The sequence below is a fragment of the Phalangium opilio genome, unplaced genomic scaffold (genome assembly GCF_054372755.1).
Source record: "Phalangium opilio isolate 3A_F unplaced genomic scaffold, DU_Popi_V2 ptg000024l_1, whole genome shotgun sequence".
Taxonomy (NCBI): domain Eukaryota; kingdom Metazoa; phylum Arthropoda; class Arachnida; order Opiliones; family Phalangiidae; genus Phalangium; species Phalangium opilio.
In genome coordinates, this window is record NW_028324155.1 from 6,876,795 (window position 1) to 6,901,522 (window position 24,728).

At 37.6% G+C, this 24,728-nt stretch overlaps 1 long non-coding RNA gene across 1 annotated transcript in view; it reads right to left on the reverse strand.

The window, feature by feature from the left end:
* The window catches only part of LOC149692531 (uncharacterized), a 110,960-nt gene that overhangs the window by 4,219 nt on the left and 82,013 nt on the right, over nucleotides 1-24,728 (reverse strand). The window lies entirely within an intron of this gene.

The window sequence follows — 24,728 nt, forward strand, 5'->3', positions numbered from 1 at the left end:
GAAAGCTTGGTTTCTACGTAATGAAAGCCTTAAGTTCATTTTGAAAGCCGCGTGGTTGGTCTGGTTCGGGAACTTAGTCCGAGCTCTCCTAATATCCAAGGGATTAGGAGGAAAATACTTCAAGACAGAGCTTAAATGTTTTAAATCCCAATTATTAAGTTTCACCATGCGGGGAAGGGGTTCGATTATTGGGTTGATTAGTTATAAATTCTTGGCGGTATTTTCATTTGTGTCGAACCAAATATTAACCTTAATTACGGTTGTTAAAGTGTCTGTCTGGAAATAATGGAATGGTGGGGGGATTTTGAAAATACGTATGAAATATCAGGGAAATGTCAAGGAATTTTGAAATTTGGTGTGAACATCAGGGAAAATGTGAAGGAATTTTTGAAAATTGGTGTGAATATCAGGGAAAAGTCGAGGAATTTTGAAAATAAGTGTGAATTTCAGGGATAAGTCGGGGAATTTTGAAAATAAGTGTTAGATTTCAGGGATAAGTCAGGGAATTTTGAAAATTGGTTGATTTATCAGGGATAAGTCAGGGAATTTTGAAAATAGGTGTGAAATTTCAGGGAAAAGTGAGTGAGTGTTTGAAATTGAAACTTTGCCGCAATCTTAAGTACCAACTTCCAAGACATACTTTTCGTAATACGACGATCCCCTTATCCATTTCTTTTTTTTTCAAGAATATATCACACTTAAGACGTATTAGCACTAAACCATGGTTTTCTCCGAAATTCCTTCTTTCTCTTTGGGAATCTTGGCCTAAAAACCATCCTCCAAAGAGAGAAGCCAGCGGAGAAAAAAGGCCTAATTTTTCTTCTCTCCCTTGATCCCTATCCAAGAGTCTGCCAGTCTTCTTTTTTGTTAGTATTTTCCTTTACTTCTTAGAAAAGATGGAGGAGAGGGGGATATTTTTTTTTCCGGAAAGAAATATAGAAGTTTGTATCTCAGGCACCCAGCTGGATTGAACGAGCCACTTTTATTGCCCCGGGTGCCTCAGTAAATCCATAGAAATATCTATGGGTAAACACAAACCCGTGACTGGCATAGCCGCACTGCCCCGAAATGCTCCCCATTCTCAATTGGAGATTTTACCAAGCTCAAAGCCAGGGGATGTTGTACAAAGTTGACTGGCTGGAAAATGGCCTTAAGCCTACTTTTAGTCTATTTTTTTTTTTGAGGGGGGCCTAGGGGCACGGCTTTCGCTAAAGAATCCAAGTAACCTGATCGTATACTAGCAGGCTTTTTGCACCATCATGCGAATTTTCTACGGAACTGAAATGAAATGAACGCGATGGTCGGTTGTACTATTGGTTAAGGCTAGGAGACCCTGTTATGCCCCTTCTCTAGTCTCAGGTGTTTTTTGATACGAGTATATGATTTTACTGCCCACTAATCTTCTTTCCATGAAAACTATCCCTAATTTTTTTATTTTTTCTACTAATGGAATAATGAGGTGATATATAGACGGCTGCATGTGGGAACGATCACTTAACCCCTATTTGCTAATTGGCAGGGTTCGTACAAACCTGGAATACCTGGAAATGTCAGGGAAATATATTGTTGACTAAAAATTCAGGGAATTTTATAATATTTTGGTAAAATTCAGGGAAATTGGGGAAGGTTTTTCCATGAAGGGGTTCCATGTACCAACTAAAACTAACCAATCCCTTAGTTATTAGTCCAAAAAACCGCCTTACACCTGACAATACATGGAATAAAAAGCATGGAAATGTCAGGGAAATTGGTTTTTCCAAAAGTTGTACGAACCATGATTGGGATTGAAGAAACATTATGGTTGGGAACCTACTTGCAAATTTACAAAAGATTGCACCTTGTGTTGAAATTTTTAGTTCTATGGGAAAATTGTTCCATACCCCCTAGGGTTGATAATTGAATGTCTAATGGTCTCAATTTTCGCAGTGATATGACAATATTTTCTCTGTTTTGGTTGGGTCCATTTGAAGGCAGCTGCCAACGTTATCTTTAAAGATATTTAGATAAGATCAATTGGTGCGTTAGGTTTTGTACGTGCACCTGCAGCCATTTTGTCAAGTATACGTTAAGCCTTTGTCGATAAAATAGACAGGAAAATTGGTGCTATAAATTTAAAGTTTTTCCCAAAATTTTCCGAGAAAAATATTTATAGTTAAAAGCTAAAAGCGTGGGAAATGTAAGTTTCCCAGCATGACTAAAGCTTCTCTAGGCTATAGCTGATGTATTTTTAAATTGAGCAATTACGGACCGTGCAATAAAGTATAGGGACTTTATGATGTTATTTTGAACTTGAAATCGAAGTCGCAAGGTCGGAAAATATCGCTCGGTTGAAGATCAACTCGCGAAGAAAGTTAATCAGCACTATGCCTTATCAGTTTTTAAGCCCTATACTTAATTAATTCTAATTAACTAAAATTATTCCTTATGAACATCGCGTTCTTTATACAATCCACGTCGCTACAAGAAATAATCGCTGTATTTAAATTACAAGTTTGGGAAATTCAAATTCAATGTTTCCCTTATGTTCCCTCAAAAAAATAAAATAAGAAGGGAGAAAAGAAAGACACGGCTATTTGGAATAGAGAGACGATTCGAGGATGCGGCATCTCGCCCGCTGGTAATTTAATTAGGGAAGAGAAACGTACATCGTTAATTAGGGCCAAGCTGCCGCCGCGCCCCGCACTCGGTATTTTATTGAGTCGCGTTGTAAATCTTTCTTTTTCGCCAAGTAATGGCTCGCCTTTCAGTCGGTGGTGGTAGAAATAAAGGGAGTTAGTTGTAGGCTCGCTGTTAGATCGCGGGAGAGAGAGAGAGTGAGCAAGCACTCTTTTCCCATTAGTAACCTTCTAAGGTAAGATAAAACATTTTTTTCTTCTCCTTTCTCCCTTTTTTTGAGCCTTTAAGAACTTGTTTGCTAAAAAGGTTTCTCTTGTTTCCCTATATATCGACCAACGTCTTACCAATTCCGTAAGATACGATTACGAAATTAAGGTACCTTATCGTCACTATTATTATTATCTTTATATGATTAGTTTCAATTAAATTGCATGGACGTGAATATAATTATAATCTTTATATGATTAGTTTCAATTAAATTGCATGGACGTGAATATAATTATAATTCAATGAGGGAACCGGACTATTATAATTATTATATTTGGTCGGTTTTATGCTATACAAGTTGTTTCTGATATTAAAGTCTGGTACCATAAATTAAGGGTTTGATGTTTGTTCTTTGGGAAATAAATTTTGAGTTGAAAATGTAACTTCTATCTCCATTTTGGCGTCCGGGTCACTGTTTTCGATTTATGATTTGATTTCAGTGTTTTAGGGATGGCCCCTTAATTAAATTAAATTAGAGATCATTGTCTTTGATCAGTTTCTTGATTAAGTTAAGGGGTCATTCGTAAAATACTGTGAACAATCTTAACTTGAAAAATGTCTCTTGTGGCAAAATGGAGATAGAAGTTACATTTTCGACTCAAAATCGATTTCCCAAAGAACATCCCCCTTAATTTATGGCAGACGTCTAAAATGCTAAAAAAATATCTTAACAATAAGATTAAATCAGACATTCATCGTACTCGTCCCAAACATATTTAAATATCGACTCTCGAAACTATACATGTATATTGTATAAATGAGGGAGAATATATTTTTTAGTATAGCAAAATCCAGGTGCTTTTCTGAAAGGATGGATATATACACTAGCTCTCTTGTGTAAGGTCTAAAATACAGTTGGAAGCTACCTGAAAAGTATCAACACTATGGTGGTGGTGGTGGTACGAAGAACTGAAATCGTTAAAATTCTCTTATTCTTTATTCAATATTGAACCCCCTTTAAAAAATATAACGATATTAAATGGGTCTCCCAGCGCCATAAAAATATATATTGTTACAAATTTTTTTGTCGCGCGTTATTATATTCCTAAACTAACGTATTCACAGGTTATATGGTGTATACTATCGAGGCCTCCTTGGGTCCAACCAAGTTTACCGGACAAATTCATTGAATATAGTTTTTTAACGCGTTTAGAAAAATTTTCTCTCCAAGGGAAGATTTTTATTTTTTTTTTATTTTTGTAAAATTCCCTTTATTTAAAAGACGACGAATGGTGTTTGAAACAACCTTAACTTTCGCGTCGTCGTAATCGTAGTCGTATCGTAAAAGTTTGACGTTGTAGTAAATTTTTTTTTGGCCCATCGTTTCTTAACTTATCGTCGTTTTGATTTTTTTCTTTTTTTTTTCATTCCTTGATTTTCTTACACGTATTATCGCGCTTCAATTTTTATTTATTTTTTTTTTTTTTTGCGATAACGAACTTCATGATTGGACCCAGGTACTTTATTAACTGCGCCTGGGATGAACATATTTTTCAGGCTAAAAGAATTGATACAATTCTACAAGAAATACCTGCATTTTTTTATAAAGGAAATTAGGCCTAGATATTTTTCAGGGGTTATTTGAAATAAAAATAATTTTCAAACATTATTTTCTCAACCTCTCATGGAGGTATTTCCTATTCCGTTGGATATAGAAGAATGTTAATTATTTTTCATATACCCTTTATGATAAGTCTCCACTCCCCATACGCCAAAATTTTCGCGCCCCAAATTGACCCCTAACTGACCCAAGAAATTAATTAATATTTAAAATAATAATAACATTTGTACGTTTTATTTATATTTTAATAATTTCATCCTCTCTTTAAATAATACCGTTAAACCATCCCCAATTTTGTTCACATCTTAAATAAATAAAGTGCTGGTATATATTTGCAATTTATACCCCTTAATATCATCCCTATATAGCCATAGCAGGCTATTTCGACACCCCTAGTATAGCTTAATATGCCGAAACGTAAGTAAGTAAGAAAGAATTCTTATATCATAATTTGCAAGTTTAGGTCTGCTTTTCCCTGCATCCAACCCTTTTTTCTCCCAACGTTAATATACGATGCTTTTCTCTTTCTTATATTATAGTTATATGGTTCCTTTCTCTTCTTCTTCGTGTCTTCGTACTTTTTTGTGTGTGTGTGAGAGTGTTTTTACGCTTTTTCTTGACCGTTCATTCTGGCAGCTGCTCGCCGTAAGAGTTTTTCCGTCTCGAAGAAAAGCTTCGCTCAGTGTCTTTACTACTTTCCGCCGAATGATTTACGCCCAAGAAAGCGATTGCTTTCTATTCTCTCTCTCTCTCTCTCTTTGGATATGTGTAGCTCCATAAGCTTATAAGATATGTTCCATAAGTATGACACTACCTATACTTAGTAATGCTAGAGACTTAAATTGTAGCTCGAGCTAGTTCTAGCAGAACGACAAGCGAGAACTTAAGTTAATTTTGCAGGACTGCCATCTTCCTATTTAGTAATTTGTACTAAGCCTTTGATAGCGCCTCACTAGGTGTCGCTTTACCCAGGATCTATGACCGACGTCACGTCATGAGTCATGACAAGCTCCATGCAGTTTGTAACCAGTGACAAACTTATGGAGCATTTCTTTTAAACTTATGGTAGGTAGCTCGTAAGAAATTTCCTCTGTCTTTACTATGACCAAGGCCCAAAAAAAAACCCTTTTCTCTTTCTTACTTTTCCAAGGCGCATATTGTCCCCGTTTTTTCCAATATTCTGGGAGGTCCTTATATATCACAAGGGCTGGAATGCCCAAAGAGAGCTCAGGGATTCGGGAAACTCTGAAGGAAAATCTATATTAACGTTTTAGATACGGAGCTCTGAGAGAGAGATATATATTTTTTTCCCCAAAAAATGTGCAGTCGACGGTGAAATTGCCGCAGCCCTTTCTTATATACTATACTTTTACTATAAGCTAGCTTTTCCCCCCCAATAGGAGATGATGGGAAAAGCCAGGGAATTCATTCGCCTGAGCTGTATTTCAAAATTAAGATCACTTTTTTTCTTTCTTTCTTTTTCCTATATGGATGAAGGCTAAAGTGTGTAGGTAGTAGAGCGTGTAATTTGAAAGCTATGTATTTTATATTTTTACTTTTATATTTATGCTATATTTCTGGTTCGTTATGGTTAAGGTTTAAGTATTCAAGCAGCCTTGGATATTGCGAAATATAATAGCCCTAAATTTCCAGGCGCAGTTTACAATGTATAAAGGTATCCATATTTCGAAATCACTCGCGTTTGTTGTTTGAAAATTTTAAACATTTTTTTTATTGGCACTTTAAAATCACAAAAATTGCAATTCGAGCGAATAAATTTGTTTATAACTGAATAAACAACAACAAATACTTCCGAAGTTACCTTCTCAGGCCACAGATCAATTATTTTTTATTCTTCTAATATCGACTCAAGAGTTTAAATGTATTTAGCTATAGTAATTCGTCAAATTGGCATTAGTTTTGCAAAGGCTAATAGAAATGATGTATATATTTTGTAATTTGGGAAAAGCATTAAGGCAGAAAGAAAAGAAAAGAAAAGAAATGAATGCTGGGAACGTTTAGGAATTTTCCCTTCCGCCGCGGAACTAGAGACAATTTGGATAAAATTCCAAGCTCATGGAGTGTAGCGTACCGTGAGATTGGTTACATTTTCGCCTTCATGGAATATAAAAGGGAAAAAAGAATATAGGCCCTATTTCTCTTCTTTTCGCTAGGCCTAACTTTAAAGGGAAAAGGGCCTCGGCCTCCTGATTCGTCCGTGTGCCCCTTACGCATGTACCCTCTCCTCTCTCTCTTACTCTTCCGAATGCGTGGTTTTTAGTAGGTTTCACTATCATCGCTATACGTTCCCCCCTATAACCGAGGGGTCCAACACTTTTTGAAGAATCAAGATATTTTCCAAATAAGCCCACTAATCGTAGCCCAAGTTGAGAAAACGCCTGTAACATGCGATCTTCCTGTACTAAACTAAATGTTGTCTGGAAAAGTGACCACCAGAGCATGAAGGAGATAGTATCCTTCCCCACGTTCTACTCTTTTTTTCCCAATCCGATATCGGATCGGATTGAAGCGCAGCACGAGAGGCATACCAATCAGGGGCGAAAACTGAGTAACTTTGGGTTGGGGATGGAGAACCGCCACCACTGCTCCGTGCACGCCAAAAAAAGGGATTTGAACGAAAAATCTCGTCCCAAATTACTTTTTTTTCCTACCCTAGCTCCCTCTGCCTCATAGCATAGCTATAGCTACAACTTTCTCTAGGACCCCTTCCTGATTGTCAAAATCTAGAGAAACGTGCTCCGCCAATGGCCATGACTGTGTATGGTGCTGCGTAAAGCCAGCCGAGGGTGCGTGCTATCCTAGCATAGCGGTGATTCAACTTTTTCCCTCAAAGGCGATAGCTAAAAACTTTGGGGCCACTATAAAGGTTCTAAAAAGGTTAGACCTATTTATGGGATTGCTTCTCTCCCTATACTTATCTTGTATCTTTGGGTCAAAATGTAATGCAACGTTTGGAATGTAGATTAGTACAATTTAATGGATTTATTGGGTTTAAAATTTATAGAAGTTCAATAATTGCTTATTTTTGAGCGTTCAATTGGCAGTTTTCGTTAATTTGTAAAATATTAAGCGTATAGTAACTCTTAATCAATTTACCACTGCGTCAGTGGATCATTTAACTGTTTAATTTTCAAGGATGCGTGATTAGTATGGTTGCATTGGGTACAAATAGGACTATAACATACTCAAAGGGCATCCCAGTATCTCTAGTAGAACTAGAGTTATTAGCCTCCAAAGTTGGGTGTAAGGCTATTCCTATGGAGGGTATGTTTATGCACATTTTGTATAATTACTCGACCCCTATTTACTCGATCCCCAATTTTTTAGTGTGGTTTAATGGGGGACAAATAGGACTATAACATGCTCAAAGGGCATCCCCGTATCTCTAGTAGAACCAGAGTTATGAGCCTCCAAAGTTGGGTGTAATGCTATTCCTATGGAGGGTGTGTTTTATTGAACATTTTCCTTAATTACTCGGCCCCTGTTTACTCAATCCCCAAGTTTTTAGTGTGATTGGATGGGGGGCAAATAGGACTATAACATACTCAAAGGACATCCCAGTATCTCTAGTAGAACTAGAGTTATTAGCCTCCAAAGTCGGGTGTAATGCTATTCCTATGGAGGGTGTGTTTTATTGAACATTTTCCTTAATTACTCGGCTCCTGTTTACTCGATCCTCAAGTTTTTAGTGTGGTTGGGTGGGGGACAAATAGGACTATAACATACTCAAAGGATATCCCAGTATCTCTAGTAGAACTAGAGTTATTAGCCTCCAAAGTTGGGTGTAATGCTATTCCTGTGGAGGGGTTTGTTTTTTGTTTATGCACATTTTGTTTAATTACTCGGCCCCTATTTACTCGATCCCCAAGTTTTTACTATGGTTGGATGGGGGACAAATAGGACTATAACATACTCAAAGGGCATCCCCGTATCTCTAGTAGAACCAGAGTTACGAGCCTCCAAAGTTGGGTGTAAAGCTATTCTTATCCATACCCGCTCCATCTATACACAAACCAAGCAACTGTTTTTAAATGGCGCTAGGTGGCAGCACTTAACAATCCCCTACTGGCGTTCCCAAGATACGCAGGAAAACTTTCATTGCCGCGCATGACCAAAGGAACATATTTATACTCCATTCCAACTTTCTCCTCCAAGCTTAAGGCCCCATATTTACCCTCTAAATAGGCTAGATAGAGGCATAAGCATTTAAGGGTCACCTGGAGCAGAGAAGATCTCAGCCGGTCGCTTTGTATTACTACAGTACGAAAGATTAAAGCATATTTTTTTTTTCATTTCTGATTCCAAATATTTTATTAGAGAGGTGATTTAATTAAGAGCTTGGATGAAATTAGGCTGGGGCACCTTGCCCCTTCTCTCTCTTTCTCTCTGTATGGGGCACCTTAAACCATCTTCGTTGGTGTTCCCTTATCGCCAGGGCAGTTTAGAATTACGCAAATAGTGATGGCGTTTAGTCCGACGAAATTGTTGGCCCATAATGTGCGCTGGCACGTTTGGTAAAGGGATGGGGAAGCATATTCCATATCTCTCTCTATGTGTATATATACAGTATAGGAAAAGTGTACGACGAGGTAGAAAAGGGAGAGTATATCTCGATCTCTCTCTCTCTCGTCTCGGGGCATTTTAATTTTATAGGCGCACAAATCACGGAGAAGGGATGCAAGACCATAAAGATAGATAACGACGAGCACTAAAATTGTGTAAATTGTTTAATTATGAAAAGGAACCTCCTACACATATACGCGAAATTAATGCAGCAATGTATTGCACCATCAAATATAAGTGAATGATATCCCACCCAGCTGCAAATGATTTTTAGGGAATTTTCTTATTCACCCCCACTTTTCTTTTAAAGCAAAATATCTTACCGGGGTTAATTTAATTTCGCAATGTTTTGCAATATTTTAATTAATTAAAATATTGCTTCAAGGTATTTTTTGTGCCTTGAATATTATCATAAGTTTATAAGATATGTTCTGTAAGTATGACACTACCTATGCTTCGTAATTATGCTAGAGACTTAACAGCTCGAGCTAGTTCGAGAACGACAAGCGAGAATTGAAGTCCTACACTCGGTTAATTTTGCAGGACTTCCATCTTCTTATTTAATCTGCATTACTAAGCCTTTGACAGTTCCTCACCAGGCATCGCTTTACCCAGAATATGACCTACGTCACTTCGTGACAACCTCCAGTTTGTAACCAGTGAAAAACTTATTATGGAACATATCTTATGAACTTATGATATTACGGGTAGTAGAATGTAAATATTTTATATTGAAAAATATTAATTATATATTTTTTTGTGTCTCGAAATATATATGGGGACTTAACGTAAACTATCTTAAGAAAATTAAGCCTTGGATTTTGTGTAGTGACGCCATTGGGTCTATACTCCACTATTATAGTTGGCGTCTTCGGAGTTTTTAGGGGCTTGTTTATATTGCTTCGTGTGTGTGTGTTGGCGGCATGCAGCCTTGGTTGGTATAAGGAGTAGAAATTCCCGCGCTTGGTATATATAAGAAAAGCCGCGCGAAAAAGAAACATGGGCGGTAAACTTGAAAGGAAATATATAACCAAGATGTCTTAGAATTTAGGCTTAGCAACTGTTCTAAACAATTCCAGCCCAGCATCCTTTGGGGTCGGAGTATAATTACTAAATATATAAAACTATAAGCACGAGCTAAACTCAAAATAAAACGTCTTCCCTCTTTCTCCCCCCCCCCTTGTGGTTCTAGATTAGGCCCGAAGTTAAGCCTAACTATTCTGATATCCATCCATCCACTTTGTTCTAATTTCTAATTTCTAAATAATGATACTAAAAATAAAATCCTGGCTGATCAGACTAAGATATTAATTAACACCGTATTTCTTTGTGATTCAAGATTAGGCCCCGAAGTTAAGCCTAACTATTCTGATATCCATTCATCCACTTTGTTCTAATTTCTAAATAATGATACTAAAAATAGAAGCCAAACTAAGAGATCAACACCGTATTTAGTTTTTTGGTGTCAGTTCTCCCACCTCTAGAAGTCTACAGTTTTCGTCGAAGTGTAAGGTATATGTATATATATATATGTTCGACGTAAAAAATATATATATAAAAACTTTATAGGCCTTTAAAAATTTAACCTTACGGGAAGACTCGAGTTGAGTGAGTGAGAGAGTCTAGTAGCATCAAACGTAATTACTGCTCCCTGTGAGAAGAATTTTCTACTGTCTACCAGCCGTACCACGACCCGAACATTATAAAAATGCGCTCAAATACCGATAAAACGTATATAAACTGCTCGTAAGATCGAGCATCGTCGATAAAAAAAAAACAAAAAACACCCATATTGGTGGTAGCCGCTTTGCTCTATACCTAGGGTTATAGGTTACAAATACAATTAGCATGACCTCCCCCCTGCAGCCCTATACTTGATCCTGTCAATTTTAATACAGTATAAGAAAAATCAGCCAATTTTAGTGACACTTTCAGCCACTTTATATACCCTCTTAATTTGATTACGAGCTGTAAAATGGATACATGATTATTACGCTTTAATCGTATGGTGCTTTTCGACAGTTATGGGGTTGATTTTAATCTAGTTTGTTTCATATATATACCTGCCTTTCGCTTTATTGGCTTTAAATCAATGAATAAACGGATTAATTGTGTTTTAAATTATTAGACCTTTTGCAGGGAAGTTACTATACTAGGTATCTTGGAGCATATCTTCCCAGAAATGTGGAAAACAATTTGTGCAAAGCCATATTTGATAATAATACAGAGATGATTATTTAAATATTCCACTTCTAAAATAGTAAATATACTGGAGTACTATTGGCACTCCGTGTTTTTTTCCCATAGACATTAATACGGTCAAACGTGAGGGGCTGCCATTACTCTATTGTAGGTACAAGGTGTTTCACCCCCAATTTACACCCCCCTTGCGCCGACAAATACCATACCACGCTTCTTCTAGAAATATGGGATATATTTTCCAGCCAATCAGAATTCTCCTCTTGTACCGTTTTCACGCGGCTTATCGGACAAGTGCGATTTTTTGCTCCAAAAGTCCGCGTCGTCATGTTACGTAAGGGCCTCCCTTACAGAACCCATAGATCTTCCCCAAAATTTAAGTCCCCCCACCTTCCTGGTCTCTGCCATTTTTGGGCCAATCTTATAGCGTGGGAATGACCAAAAATGCGTCATATAAATCTATTCAAAGAATTAGTACAGCGCGTGATTTATCGGTTTGATGAAATGTATAAAGCATGAGTTTAAGGGCACCCAAAAATCGTGATTCAATAGATGAATAATCACCCATAAACATTATAAATGCGCGTTGTAATTGTTATACCAAAAACGACTGTCAAGGGTTTAGAGTTATTTATCACTTATGGACAGTAAACATTGTTACATAAAGCATACATTGAATTTCGGGTATCTTTTATACAAGTACTCCCAGGAACTAACTGATCAGAGCAAAATTCTCAGCCTGATCTATTTTGTTGTTATGAATTGAAAAATTTACAATACATTTTATTCGCATGAATTTTATCTGTAGTGAACTTAGTAACAATAGCAGTATATATTTATTTTTAGTGAAGTTTATTTGTTTATTTATTTACTTAATTAATTAGGGAGTTGATTGGTTTAAGTTAAATTGAACGTTTCTTCACGATAAAAAAATATTTGATTAAAATTTTGTTTAAAAAAGAAACCACTACTAGGGGAGATGGTAGGTAATGTCGTATATCTGAAATTTTCAAGTTAAATTACGTGTGGTAGAACAGAATATGCATGTATAGGAGGAGCGAGCGAGTAAGCGGCTTTTAGGATGAATGTGAATTTGCTTTTAGCGAAAAAAGGCCATTATTTTAAGGGGGTGAAAAGAGACAGATTGAATGCGAACAAGAAGAAATAAAATTGGCCTTAGACAAGCTCGGATAAGAAACCTTCCTTCCTCCCCCTTCTTTCTATAAGATGTACCGTATTTCTTCTAGATTTTTTATATCTACTGCCTCTCTTCTATAAAACAAACCTAGCGTTTGCGTTGATTGTTTGTTTGTTACGTGTTTGTTTGTGGAACTCGGATACACGCCGTTTGTGTGTGGACTGTGGAGCTCGGACACGCACGGTTTAGTAACTGGTTAAAGGGATGTACAGTACAACGAACAGGGCTATATCACGTGACTATATATTATTCCTACAAGGGTAACTGAAGACTGGTTAAGAAGAGATTCGTTACCGGAGATTTTCTTTTGGTGTTAGTCAGTCAGAATCTTGCTGACACACGTAGATATTGATATTATGGAATCGCAATTTTTCTTGTCCACTTAAGTTACGACGATAGCGAAACTGTATGGTATGGTGTTATGCCAATATAATATCGTAGATATCGGGCCCACACAAATATCAAGACTCTGCCCAACCAAATAGCTTTTGATACTCGCTTACTCTAGCGTAAATACATATATATAGTTCGTTTCAGTATTAGTTTGCAATGTACTTGAATCGACAAAGGGTATAATAAGGCTCAAAAACATTCTGAAAAAGTCAAAAATGCTCCCAGAAAGACGAGGAAATACAGTTTTTAAAGTGTTTGATCAGTTTTCAACTATTTTTTATTGAAATGTACGTGGAAAACCTGGAAAATTCGGTTAAATAAACCCCGAATGTTACGCCACGTGTACAGCCTTTTAAACATTGAAATCTCAACTTGGAATATACGTCAATTTGAATATTCAATAAATACTAAGCGGGGACTGACGCATTTTCCGTCCAGGTTGGAAAGAAATATTGTTCCAACTTTTACATCTATTGTATTGTCCTCTTGGAACTTTCTTAGAGGAAGAGAGAGGAAAAAAATACGTCTACGATATAAAGAACGATCTAGGGCTCGACGAAGTTAAGCCGAAAAAGCAGAAAACGTTATCTACGGCCTGCTGAAAAGCTTTTTCTCCAGTTATTCTTGCTTCTTGCTTCCTTCCTCCTTTCCCTTCAGGGTACGCGGTGCAGTACGCGAAATTATGACTTCTATAACCCGTGGATTTTCCCCCTGAAACGGGCGGAAAAGAGAACTTCCCGGCAAAGCCTTTTCTTCCGCTCGCTTCGGGGCAAGCGCAACTTCCCTGAGTAACGGATGAGCATAAAAGTCCAAGACCGTCGTCGTCTTAAGCCCCAGCAGCACCAAAACTATGGACCGACGGTTTTAATACCCGAGCCGCCCGCACTGCCCCTAACTTTCGTTCAACGTTTACTCGAGTCGCTATTCGACGGAAAAGGCAAAGAAAAAGCCATCATTTAAAGTAAAACTGAAAACAATCGCAATTTTTCCAACGTCCAACGCGAGTTTTTAATAAAATCACTCCAATTTATGAACTTCTAGAAAGTAAAGAAAAAAACCCCTTTATCAGCGTATCTGGAAATTCCACTCTTGGCCACTCGTATATTTTCAAAAAACTTCGTTTGTCCCGATGCTCACATTTTTATACTACTTTTTCGGAATCCCTACTTTGCTAGCTTTGGGGGCTATAGCGATTTTTCTACTCCCGCATTTCATAAATTTCTTGGCCAAAAACATAATATCGGAATTTATTTCCCAAAATTCTTAGCTTTGAGATTAAAAATAAACTATAAGACCTAAATATTTTTTATCAATTACTGATTGATGTTTTTGGATATACATCTCTGTAATATAAGTTTAGATAATTTTTTAGGGTTAGCTAAAGATGTGTAGAAATAAGTTAAATACGAACTGAATTGAACGAACCGCGCCGATATTGGTTGGTTTAAAGGTTGAAAATATTATCGGGCTTCGAGTTACGCTATACTGACAGGAAATAGACCAATAAAAACCAATGGAATATTATTGTATGTGTATCTAATATCAAATGATAAAATTTACATATCAAATACAGAGTCACACAATCCAATCCCGGGTTTAAAAGGTGTTCCGAAGCAACTTCCCGCTCTAACTCTATGGTAATGGGGAGTTTTTAACCACTAAGGGGGCCATTTGCCAGGATAAAAAACCTTAAGACGGAAGGGACGCGTCTAGGACCCCAAGAAAAGAAGAAAAAAAAATAAGCTAGACTTTCTATTGAAAATCGCTTTTTCTATTGATGGAAAAAAGGTCTAGCCTAGACCTTATTGTAAAATGGTTGCAGCTTTCAAGTAATCTTATTGAATGTATAGCGGGGCGACACCCATATATTCCACCATTCGTTCAGAATGTCCCCCTTTTTCTAAATGTGTGGTCGGGTCGAGTCGAGTCTCAAACTGAAGACTGCTGCACCTTCCTTCTTAGAGTTGTCTAGAGATGAACTCTAAATGCTTATATGTTGGTTGTTATTATGACACGATGTACCCTAGCAGAAAACATCTGCCGAGAAATTTGAATATTTTATTGGCTACCTACAGGTTTATGAGGGTTTATGTTTGTTTTTAGGTGTGAGTGTTTATTTATTTATTTATGTTAATGAATATAAATGATTTCGCAACTTATCTTAATGGAACACGTGCGAGATGAGATTTTTATTGTTGCTCACAAAATGGTTATTGTAATTAGTTTTGTGTTTACTATTTAGCAATTAGAATTTAGCGAAGTTTTGAAATCAACACGTAGTTTATTTATTTATTTTTCTTTGTGTGTAGTAAACTTTATTTGTTTTATATAAGATGAAAATAGTTATTTATTTAAATTAACAGTTAATTCCATATCTTCTCTCACATTCGTGCATGGGAATAATTTAATTGTAATTAGAGTTAAAAGATTGATACATTTTAATTCTAATTAATTTCTTATGTTTTATTTATTTTTCTTATAGGCGGTGTGTTAATTTCGATTTTATCTAATACGATGGAATTTCTCGGGAAAAAATTGATCAAAGAAAACCGAACGCAAATGCGACTGTCGCGCCATCATAAGGAAAATCTCCGAATCTTATATGAATTTAAGGAGGATGCTATAGAAAGGGAAAAGATATCGAACGTTTTTCTATGAAAATCGTAATACAACGCCATATACGGCGGGACTCGAATAATGTAAGATATTCAAACTTTGAATTTTATTTACTTAATTTAAGGGTTTTAATTGAGTTTAAAAAAGTTATATCGCAATAAGAAAATTGAGGGAATATGGAAAAGGAGAAAAGAATAAGGTTTGTTGATGATTGATAACCCCCTGGTTTAAGATATAAAGTACGTAACCATTATTGATGGGACGAAAATCTTCCAAGTATCTTTAAGGGAAATTTAAAACGGTAAACAACAACAGAATTTGGGGGATCTGCGGTTTAATTTGAATATGTAAACATTCAATTCCAATTTTCAGTACATGGTATATTCTAAAATTGGAAAAATATCTTTCTTTTAAAATGGAATTACGTAGTGGGGGGTATTATGTAAGTTAAGGATATCAAACGTGATAGCAGGCGAGGTGTCACGCGTATCACTTCTATTAAGGTCTCCTATACGAGCTGACAAAATCCAAATTTAATTCTTGGGCCCCTCTGATACGGATAAAAAATCTTTTCCCGAGTTTCAATAAATCGCCTTGGAAGTGAAAGCATTTTTTTTTCTTCTTCATCTCTCTTTTGCTCCTTCCAATCCATCCAACCAATCTAGCTTTAGTTTAAGAATATACTAGTAGAGGTTATGACCCCAAAGTTTCTCCGGAGCATGGTGGTAGGGGCTTTTTTTAACGTCTTATCTTTGCTCCTGAAGATTTTTTTCCGGCACCATATGGTATATATAAGATGTTACAACAACTCGCGAGACTCGCATGGGCGTCCCCGCGCATCAGGGTATTTCTTCTATAGCTCACAATACCCGCCAAATCCGGCGCAGAAATTGCCCTTAGGCCTAGAAAAATTTGTAAGGTTCAAAATCGAGGGTCATACTAGAGCCTATAGAGGAGTGACCGAAAAAAAGCGCCACCCTAAGCTGAAAAAAGACGGAAGAAAGACCCTCAATAAGGCCCTGTTCTTATTACATAGCCTCGGACCCTGTTTTGATAACTTCTTGCAAGTAGAGCATTAAGCTTACCGTAATTCAATTTGAAACGGAGTGTTAGGCCCGAATTAGGCTAGCTTAATTTCAAATCGCGTGAAAAGCAACTCTCTCGTGGCTTAAGTACAGCAAAGTTAGATCCAATTTAGGCTTTAAACGTCACATGACGCAATGAGAACGGTATTAGGTTAAATTGGAGCGTCATGGGAACAAGACTGTTTAGAACTTAGATTTGTATACATTTGAAACATGGATTGGAATCTATATCTCAGTCTCTCTAAGACAGGCATATCCTGATGCCAGAGAAATATTCGTCCTCATCATTGCCCGCATTTGTTAGTCGTCGAGGCCAAGGTGCGGAAGGAAGGAAGAGCCTATAGTTGGCCCGCGTGATCCTACATTTCCTTCTGACAGATATATGGGCATTATAGTTGATCCCATGCACCATCCATCCAGGCAGCTGTGGTCAAAGTTCACAATTTGAACCTAAGGATAGATGCGCGCATTCCTCATCGTTCTTAAAGAGGAAAGTTTAGATCGCATGCGGAGGAAAAAATACTTCATCAACATCCGCGAGAGATTCTTTTTTTTCTTAGTTTTTAGTTAGTGTAAACATTCATTGGCGTTGCGGTTAAGATCAAAACCGTTTTTCCATCGCCGCCATTTCGTAATTTTTATAATATTATATAACCGGATTGCTTAGAAACTATGCTAAGGACCCCCAAGGATCATTCTAAATATTTTTAGGAGGGTTAAAATCCATTAATCGAAGTAAATTGGTATTTTCTGTTGGATATGTTATAATTATTATTAGTAAGTTGAGTTATAGCGTTAATTTTTTCAACTATACGTGCTTGGTCTATAATCCCGGACGAGCCAATCAGGTGTTAAGATTTAGTGGTGTAAGGGTAATTTATTGAGGAGGCATTGAAACCCGTATTAAGGTTTAATTATTATTAATAACTCTACAGTCACATTTTACTTTAAATTATGGACTGAAAGAGTGAGTGAAATGGAGTGAAAAAGTTGGGAATCGAATTACGTAACACAATCGTAAAATATTCACAGAGATGATGGTGGTGCAGTTGGTGCACTCCACCGAGCGATAAATGCAATTAGATTTCAAATGCCTGGTCCGCTGCATGCAACTTTGCTAGATACCGGAGTTAGTTTAAGCGAATAAGTCCATCCTAGCATGAACATGGGAGATTTTTCCTTCCCCGCTTTACAGTTCATTGCCTCTATTTGTATGAACATTGAACATTGGGTATTCGTATCTGTATACACCGAGGGATTGGGTTAGGCCTAACTTCTCGTTATTACTTGACGCGGCCATCACGCAACAAGCCTAGCTATGAGGGGATATTTTTTTTTATTACCCTGCAATATTTATCTCGTGATTGCGAGTCTCGAGCAGCGGCCTGCAAGAGCGAGGGAATGCGAGCTTTAAGGGTTTTTACAACATTGAAGGGGGCCCGAATGATTGTATTTGCAGACACCGCGATTCGATGGCACCATCATACACCATCGAAACAACGATCGATATAAGAATGTAATTACTTCTCTAGACTCGATACACCATACTAAGAATTAGAAATGGTAGCTGCATGCCGTCATAAGTTGATAATAACTCCGAATAAGTAAGTGGTTACGGTGTAGTTGGGGAAATAATTTAGGTCATCTTTTTTTACAGTTTGCGCATGGAAAGTTGCAGATAGGTTACGGGGATGAACATGAAAACCCCACCCTCCCGTTTACTCAATTTAAAGTAGAGCTTTAGTGTCATACTTATGGAACAAATCTTAGGCACTTATGCAATGTACACGTGGGTTGATACGAACAATAGTTCCTAAGGCTGGACACACTCTAGGGAAAGAATCACGGGCTACGTTTACTTTCGCCTCCTCTATTCGAGGGTGCTCGTTTCCCGCCACACGTTTCTTTCCCGCATCCTAGACGATTTGTTGTCCGCCATTACCCCCTCGCGCCTCCTCCTTCCTCCCGGTCCTTCCCTTATTCCTCCGCTTCATCCTCTCTCTTACGAGGAAAAACTCTCTTTCAATCGATAAGCCGAGGCCTAGCGAAGAGGGGGTAGTCCCTAACGAACGCGGCGTTACGCAAGCGTCATAATGGGGTGAAAGGAGATGAGAACGACGCCATTGCTAACAAGTTGCCATTCGCGTCATGGCTAGGCCTATCGTCTTCCTCAAAGGGCTTTAATAAGGGCGCGGCTTCATTGTGTTAAGAAGTTTAGCTTCGCGGATTTGTCTTAAGCCTTTGTTCAACTCCATCTGTCTTTCAATTCACATATGAGTTAATAAAAAATGTCTTTGTGGACAAACACTAGAAAATAAAAGTAAAAGATTTGGGGACATAATTAATTGTTGGCTGAACTAAAAGATATTAAAAAAAATTTTAGTTATAAAAGATAAATTATTTAAAAATATATAAATAGGCCTATATATTAAAATAAAAGAGTGGATTGGTCGGGAATCGAACCAAGCTAAAATATTAACCAGGCAATACACTGTACACCATATAACGCTTTTAATTGTTTTACAAAGCAGTGATAGCTTTTTTTTTTTTCAACTTAACCGTGAAAACTGGACAATATGGCCAACCTAAGAGTTGTGATCCCAATTATTTAGTATACCCTTGTAAAGGAGAGAAATAGTACTATAACATACTCGAAGGATTATCCCGTATCTCTAGAACTAGTGTCGTGTAAATAAGCTAATGTTAGTTTTTAATTCATATAAGATTTAGTCAAACGAAGCGCATTTGTAAGCGACTCTGCTGTGTAGTGGTTATCTCATCCGCTTCACACCCGGAAGGCCCCGGGTTCGAGACCACGTGGGTGCGGAGAAGTTCTTTTATGCTCGTTAATTTAAATTCACAACTAAATTAGCTCAAAGAGGGCTTAACACCGTGTATCGTGGCTCAGTTGGTAGAGCCATTGAATGCCAGTGCTTAAAAGATCAATCTTCGAAGGTGGTCAGTATCCCACAGTGGATCTGTACCCGAGGTGGTCAGTATCCCACAGTGGATCGGTACCCGAAGTGGTCAGTATACCACAGTGTATCAGTACCTGAAGTGGTCAGTATACCACAGTGTATCAGTACCCGAAGTGGTCAGTATCCCACAGTGGATCCGTGCCCGGTGAAGTCGTCTTTAATGAAGCCCGTGCTCAGATACCGAAGTTATATTTTATAGTTAGTTTTTAATTCGCGTAAGATTTAGTCAAACGCTTCGCATTTGTATATGACTCTGCTGTGTAGTGGTTATGCTATCCGCTTCGCACTCGGAACGCCACGGGTTCGAGACCACGTGGGTGCGGAGAAATTCTTTTAGCTCTTTAGTTTAAATTCACAACTAAATTAGCTCAAAGAGGGTACAACACCGTGTGTCGTGGCTCAGTTGGTAGAGCCATTGAATGCCCATGCTTAAAAGATCAATCTACGAAGTGGTCAGTATCCCACAGTGGACCAGTGCTCGGTGAAGTTGTGTCTAATGAAGCCCGTGCTCAGTTACCGAAGTTACTTTTTATAGTTTTCATTTAAAATTAAGCAAAATGTTCATTGGCATTCTCTCTATAGGATTTACACATTTAATTACTAGGGCCCCTATTGTTGTAACCTCTAGAAATTCAAATCGTTTGATCGGGGAGAAATAGGACTATAACTAACATCCTATCATCTGTAAAGTCCACGTTCATAAGACATTTAAACGGTTTTAATTGTTTAATAAAACGGTGATAATTTTTTCTATCATTGAAACTGGACATATTGGCTAATCTATAAGTTGTGACCCAAAGTATTTAGTATCCTTGAAAAGAAGAGAATTAGAACTTTAACATTCTCACAGGGCTTCAATGTATCCTTTATAGAAGCAGAGTTATGACCCTCCAAAGTATTGATAAACAATACTATATCTTAATTTAAGTGTATCAGAATGAAAACACTCCCAATATTTGTAACTCGAAAACGGTGACCCAGGCGGCAAAATGTTATAGCGTGCATATTATGGTTTTTAAATAGTCCAAAGAACACACCCGATAATTTGCGATAGATTTAGCAAAAACACCCTGTATTACTAAACGCGTATACCAACTGAGCTTCACTTAATTATAAAATTAAGGGATATTAAAGTTTCTAATTTTAAAACTTTAATAAAATTTAAAGACAATAATATCATCATGATCTGTTCGAACTCTTAATCAACTGAGCTCAAAAATTAAATACCCACCCACTTTAGATTATACTTGTAACCGCAATTGCGTTAAAATTAAAACAAATACCACTAAATACTTGGCGCGCAAAATGTACTGGCCAGGTACTTCGATTTTAATTCCGTGATGAAAGAGTTAAGTAAATATACAGAATTACTTTCCCACGGTACTTAGCCACCAACAAAATATTTAAAATTTTAAAATAAATATTATCCATAAAATTAATCCTAAATCCTTGAACCCCCTAAAAAAAATTAAAAAATGTTTTTTACGTTGACAGCAATCACGTACAAAAACCAACCAACCCAAGGAACCAAAACGAAACTAAAGTCTCCCAAGTACATTAGATAAAAGAAAAAAGCTTCTATAATCTTGGTACTTACATTACGTGACTCTAGACTTAGGTTAGGGGCATAGTGTTGGCTCAGTTTTTTTTTTCATCAAAAACTTAACTTTAAAAAAAAAAATTAAATTGTACATTGAAAATTTGACAAGACGTTACAGCGTGCAACTTCGACGGCAAAACGTACTAGTAGGCGGTTTAGTTTTTGGACGGTGGCGGGAATAAAAAAGGGCTCGCAGAAAAGCAAGATGGCTGCCCAAATTTTCGGTCGTAGCTAAGCCTACCTCGTGTTCGGCCAGAGCTCAAGAGTCATTGAAATAATGCTATAGTGGTAATAAAAAATTTCGGGACAACGGCCATCCCCCTCCTACCAAGCCTATAGCTCGCTTCAGGCTAAATAACAAAATGAAAAAAGAAGACAAGGGGGTCGCGGCATCTCCTAAGACTTTTCTTTAACCCATCGGCCTAAATTGATTCTTTGTCAAGTCTTCGGACCCTCATAAAGAAAATCGTACATTTTACAATGTAGAAAACGGAACCAAGATCTAGCTAGCTAGCTCCGTTTGGGTATGCACGCAAGCCCTTAGGCATCGTCTGCTGCTGGTAAAATCCATCCATATTTTCATCAACGACAATTTTAAGTGTATTCAAATAACCCGGTACTGTCCTCGTCATTAAAAGCAATTACGACAGGTAACTCCGCCCATAACTGCCTTCCCCATTACAGGATTGGTCGGCTAACCCCGGAATGGACCTAGGCTAAGAGTAGAGACTGACGCTACGGTATAAGTACCCTGACGGACCAATGAAAAGCCAGGGATCGTCCCTATTGCGCGACTTTTATCGCTCGATAACCTTACTGATACATTTTGAGTGACTCGTGGACTTTTTTTTTCTATGTTCCAACTTAGCTTCGTGAAACCCAAAAGTATCATGGCGTCAATTGCAAATGAGGCTTCGCTGAGGTAATGGTTCTTTTTTGGTAACACCCACTTTGTAAGACTAAAGACGGAGAAAACACCTGCGGAAGAACCGATCTAGAAGATGCTGGTCACTTCCGAAACGATAACGAGACTCGGAGACACCTTGTTGTTCCTCACTATCTCCCTTTCTACGTGCGTCAAACATTAAGGGCGGCAACCCGTCCAATTGAAAATCTAATCTGGTAAGAATGTTCTCTCTCACCTATTTTTTTTAATCAAGTTAATGGGATTCTGCTAAATGCAAATGAATGCGAGAACTACATTCCCAATTCCGAGATAATTTTTTAGAAATTCAAAGGCCCAATATTAACTTTTCCCCGAAGAATTATGGCATATGCAACAAATTTTAAGTTAGTTTTCCGATTTTAAAACTTGTTAAGTTAAATTGCGTTGGTTCAAAGTTGTTTCATTCTTTGATTCATCCATGATGTCCGGTTGAACAGTTTTAGCAACTACTAACGATGGTTTATATTCGGTACTTAGACAAGTTTGAGTATTTTTCAAATTTGTAAATTGATTAAAATCACAGAATTGCAGCTAGGATCGCTATTTTGATTTGAAAATCTTCATATTTATCTCTTTAAGTACGCGAGAAACGTATTGGAGAAAGTGCGCGCTGCTTATGCGAGGTACATTTTGTAAATACTGTAGAGTGTAGACCTAGTTTTGCTTCTCCAATGCTTCGCCGTGAAAAATAAACAAACTTAACGTGTTCTAAGCCATCCAGTAGATCAAAATGATCGGTTTATTTCAGCAGGTATCGCTCCGTCATTTGCATGGACCGGACCGTATCCAATCTCGTCTATATCGACGGTAACGCGGAGTGGAGTGGACATCACATCTTGGTGAAGAGAAGGTAGGTGAAGAACTAACACAATCTTTTAAATCTCTTAAATTAAACTAAATTTACTCTTTATTTACTTTTTCTCATTGAACAAGTTTCTTGTTTAATAAGAGTTCAATTAAGTCGCTAAACCCATATTTGTGACGCGTACGCTTGAATCGATGGGTCCGACGATTTACGAAATATCATTGATAGATTAGTTTAATCAGGGTTATCTTAACGATGAGCGCTGGTCAAAACCCGTAGTCCGATCTTGTTTAATGGCTACCTTGGACGGTCCGAGCTTGAATCCCGGGCAGCCGGTGATATAGGTTGCCGATCTCGCTCGTGTTATCCAACATTTCTCGCACCCGGCACGCCAGCTTACCAAGACCGTCCACGCGCCATTTTCATGTCGATTTACCCGCGTATTTACCGCGATGCAGTTTGAATTAATTTAATTTTAAATAATTAGTTCCTTGGTTGGAGTCGAAATCGAAATCACGCTGTGAATTTCGGTCGCCAATTAATAATTAAACCAACAAATGAACCTGATTAGTTTAATTGAAAACTTATTTAAACGCAGTTGATTAGCGTTTCTATTAACGTCGCGGTTAATCGCCTATCATGTTATCGCTTTCATTTGTAAACTGCACTTTATTGCTTTAAACTAGGGAACCTTATTGTAGGTACATATCCAAAAATTATTATAGCGCGATGGATGCTTTGCAGGGAATATGTAAGGGATTTACAGGCGCTTGTATAAAAATTAGATTTGTAGTCGCAATATTCGATTCTGTTATGTCAGACATCGCGTAATAGAAAAATTTAAGGTACAAACGGTTAACGTGATAGGTTATAAGTGCGGTGACCAATGACTTTGATTCATTTTATTTCTTCAATTAAAGATATCGCGAATACTCTTTGATTTCTCTACTAGCGCCTGTAAATCACTTACCCATTTTTCTCTGCATTACACCATCGCCTCACTTCGGAGTATATCTTGACTGGCCAAGATATGAATTGTAAACTAATTTTTATAGCTAAATGCGATGTATCTCTTTTCATTCTTCCTATACACTCGACTATGAGCTTGTTAGCTTCTTGATTTGCCTAAAATTTTCGGGTTCTAATTTAAAATTCCATGTTAACCCGCGCAGGACAGACAGACGCGATATAAAATTCTGAAAAAACTTGACACAAAATTTGATTGAGAAATTCGAAAATGTATAAATGTAACATCTGAAATTGGAATTACAGTAAGTTTAGAATAATAGAGTTGCATGGGTAAAGAATACTTTTGATGTTTAAGACCTTTAGGGAGACAGTTAAGTAGAAAACGTTGGATATATAGAAACCAAAAGAAAGAAAGAAATAGAGCTAAATCAGATTTAATGTTATTTGTAAAGCAGAAACAAAAAACGGGGGTGGCCATAAAAGACGCCATAAGACGTTTCCCAGATCAATAATCTTATTGAGAATGGCTCGGTTAAGGCTTTTCTCGACTAAGAAGTCCCAATGGTTTCGTTTCTTTTCTTTTTTTGTTCTTTCTTGGGAACACCAACCCCTTTCCTGCAGTGCGGTGCTGCCAGCTTTAATCCCACTTTTTTTTTACCCTACCCTTATTGGGCCTTGTGGCCTTCGTGATGTCTGTCCACGGTTTACGCTTCTCCGGAGATTGGTCGGGTCCGTTGCTGCCGTATACGGGCAGCAGAGCCGGGTTGGGTTGGACAGGAGTTGTATACCGCTGTAGTCGTAGCCGGACCATCGTGATCAGTATCCCGCTAGTCGTAATTCACTTCGTAGAGGGTGGGTTTTCTTCTGGCTTTGGCTGATTAGCTTTGCCCGCTGCTGGCCGGCCGGCTTCG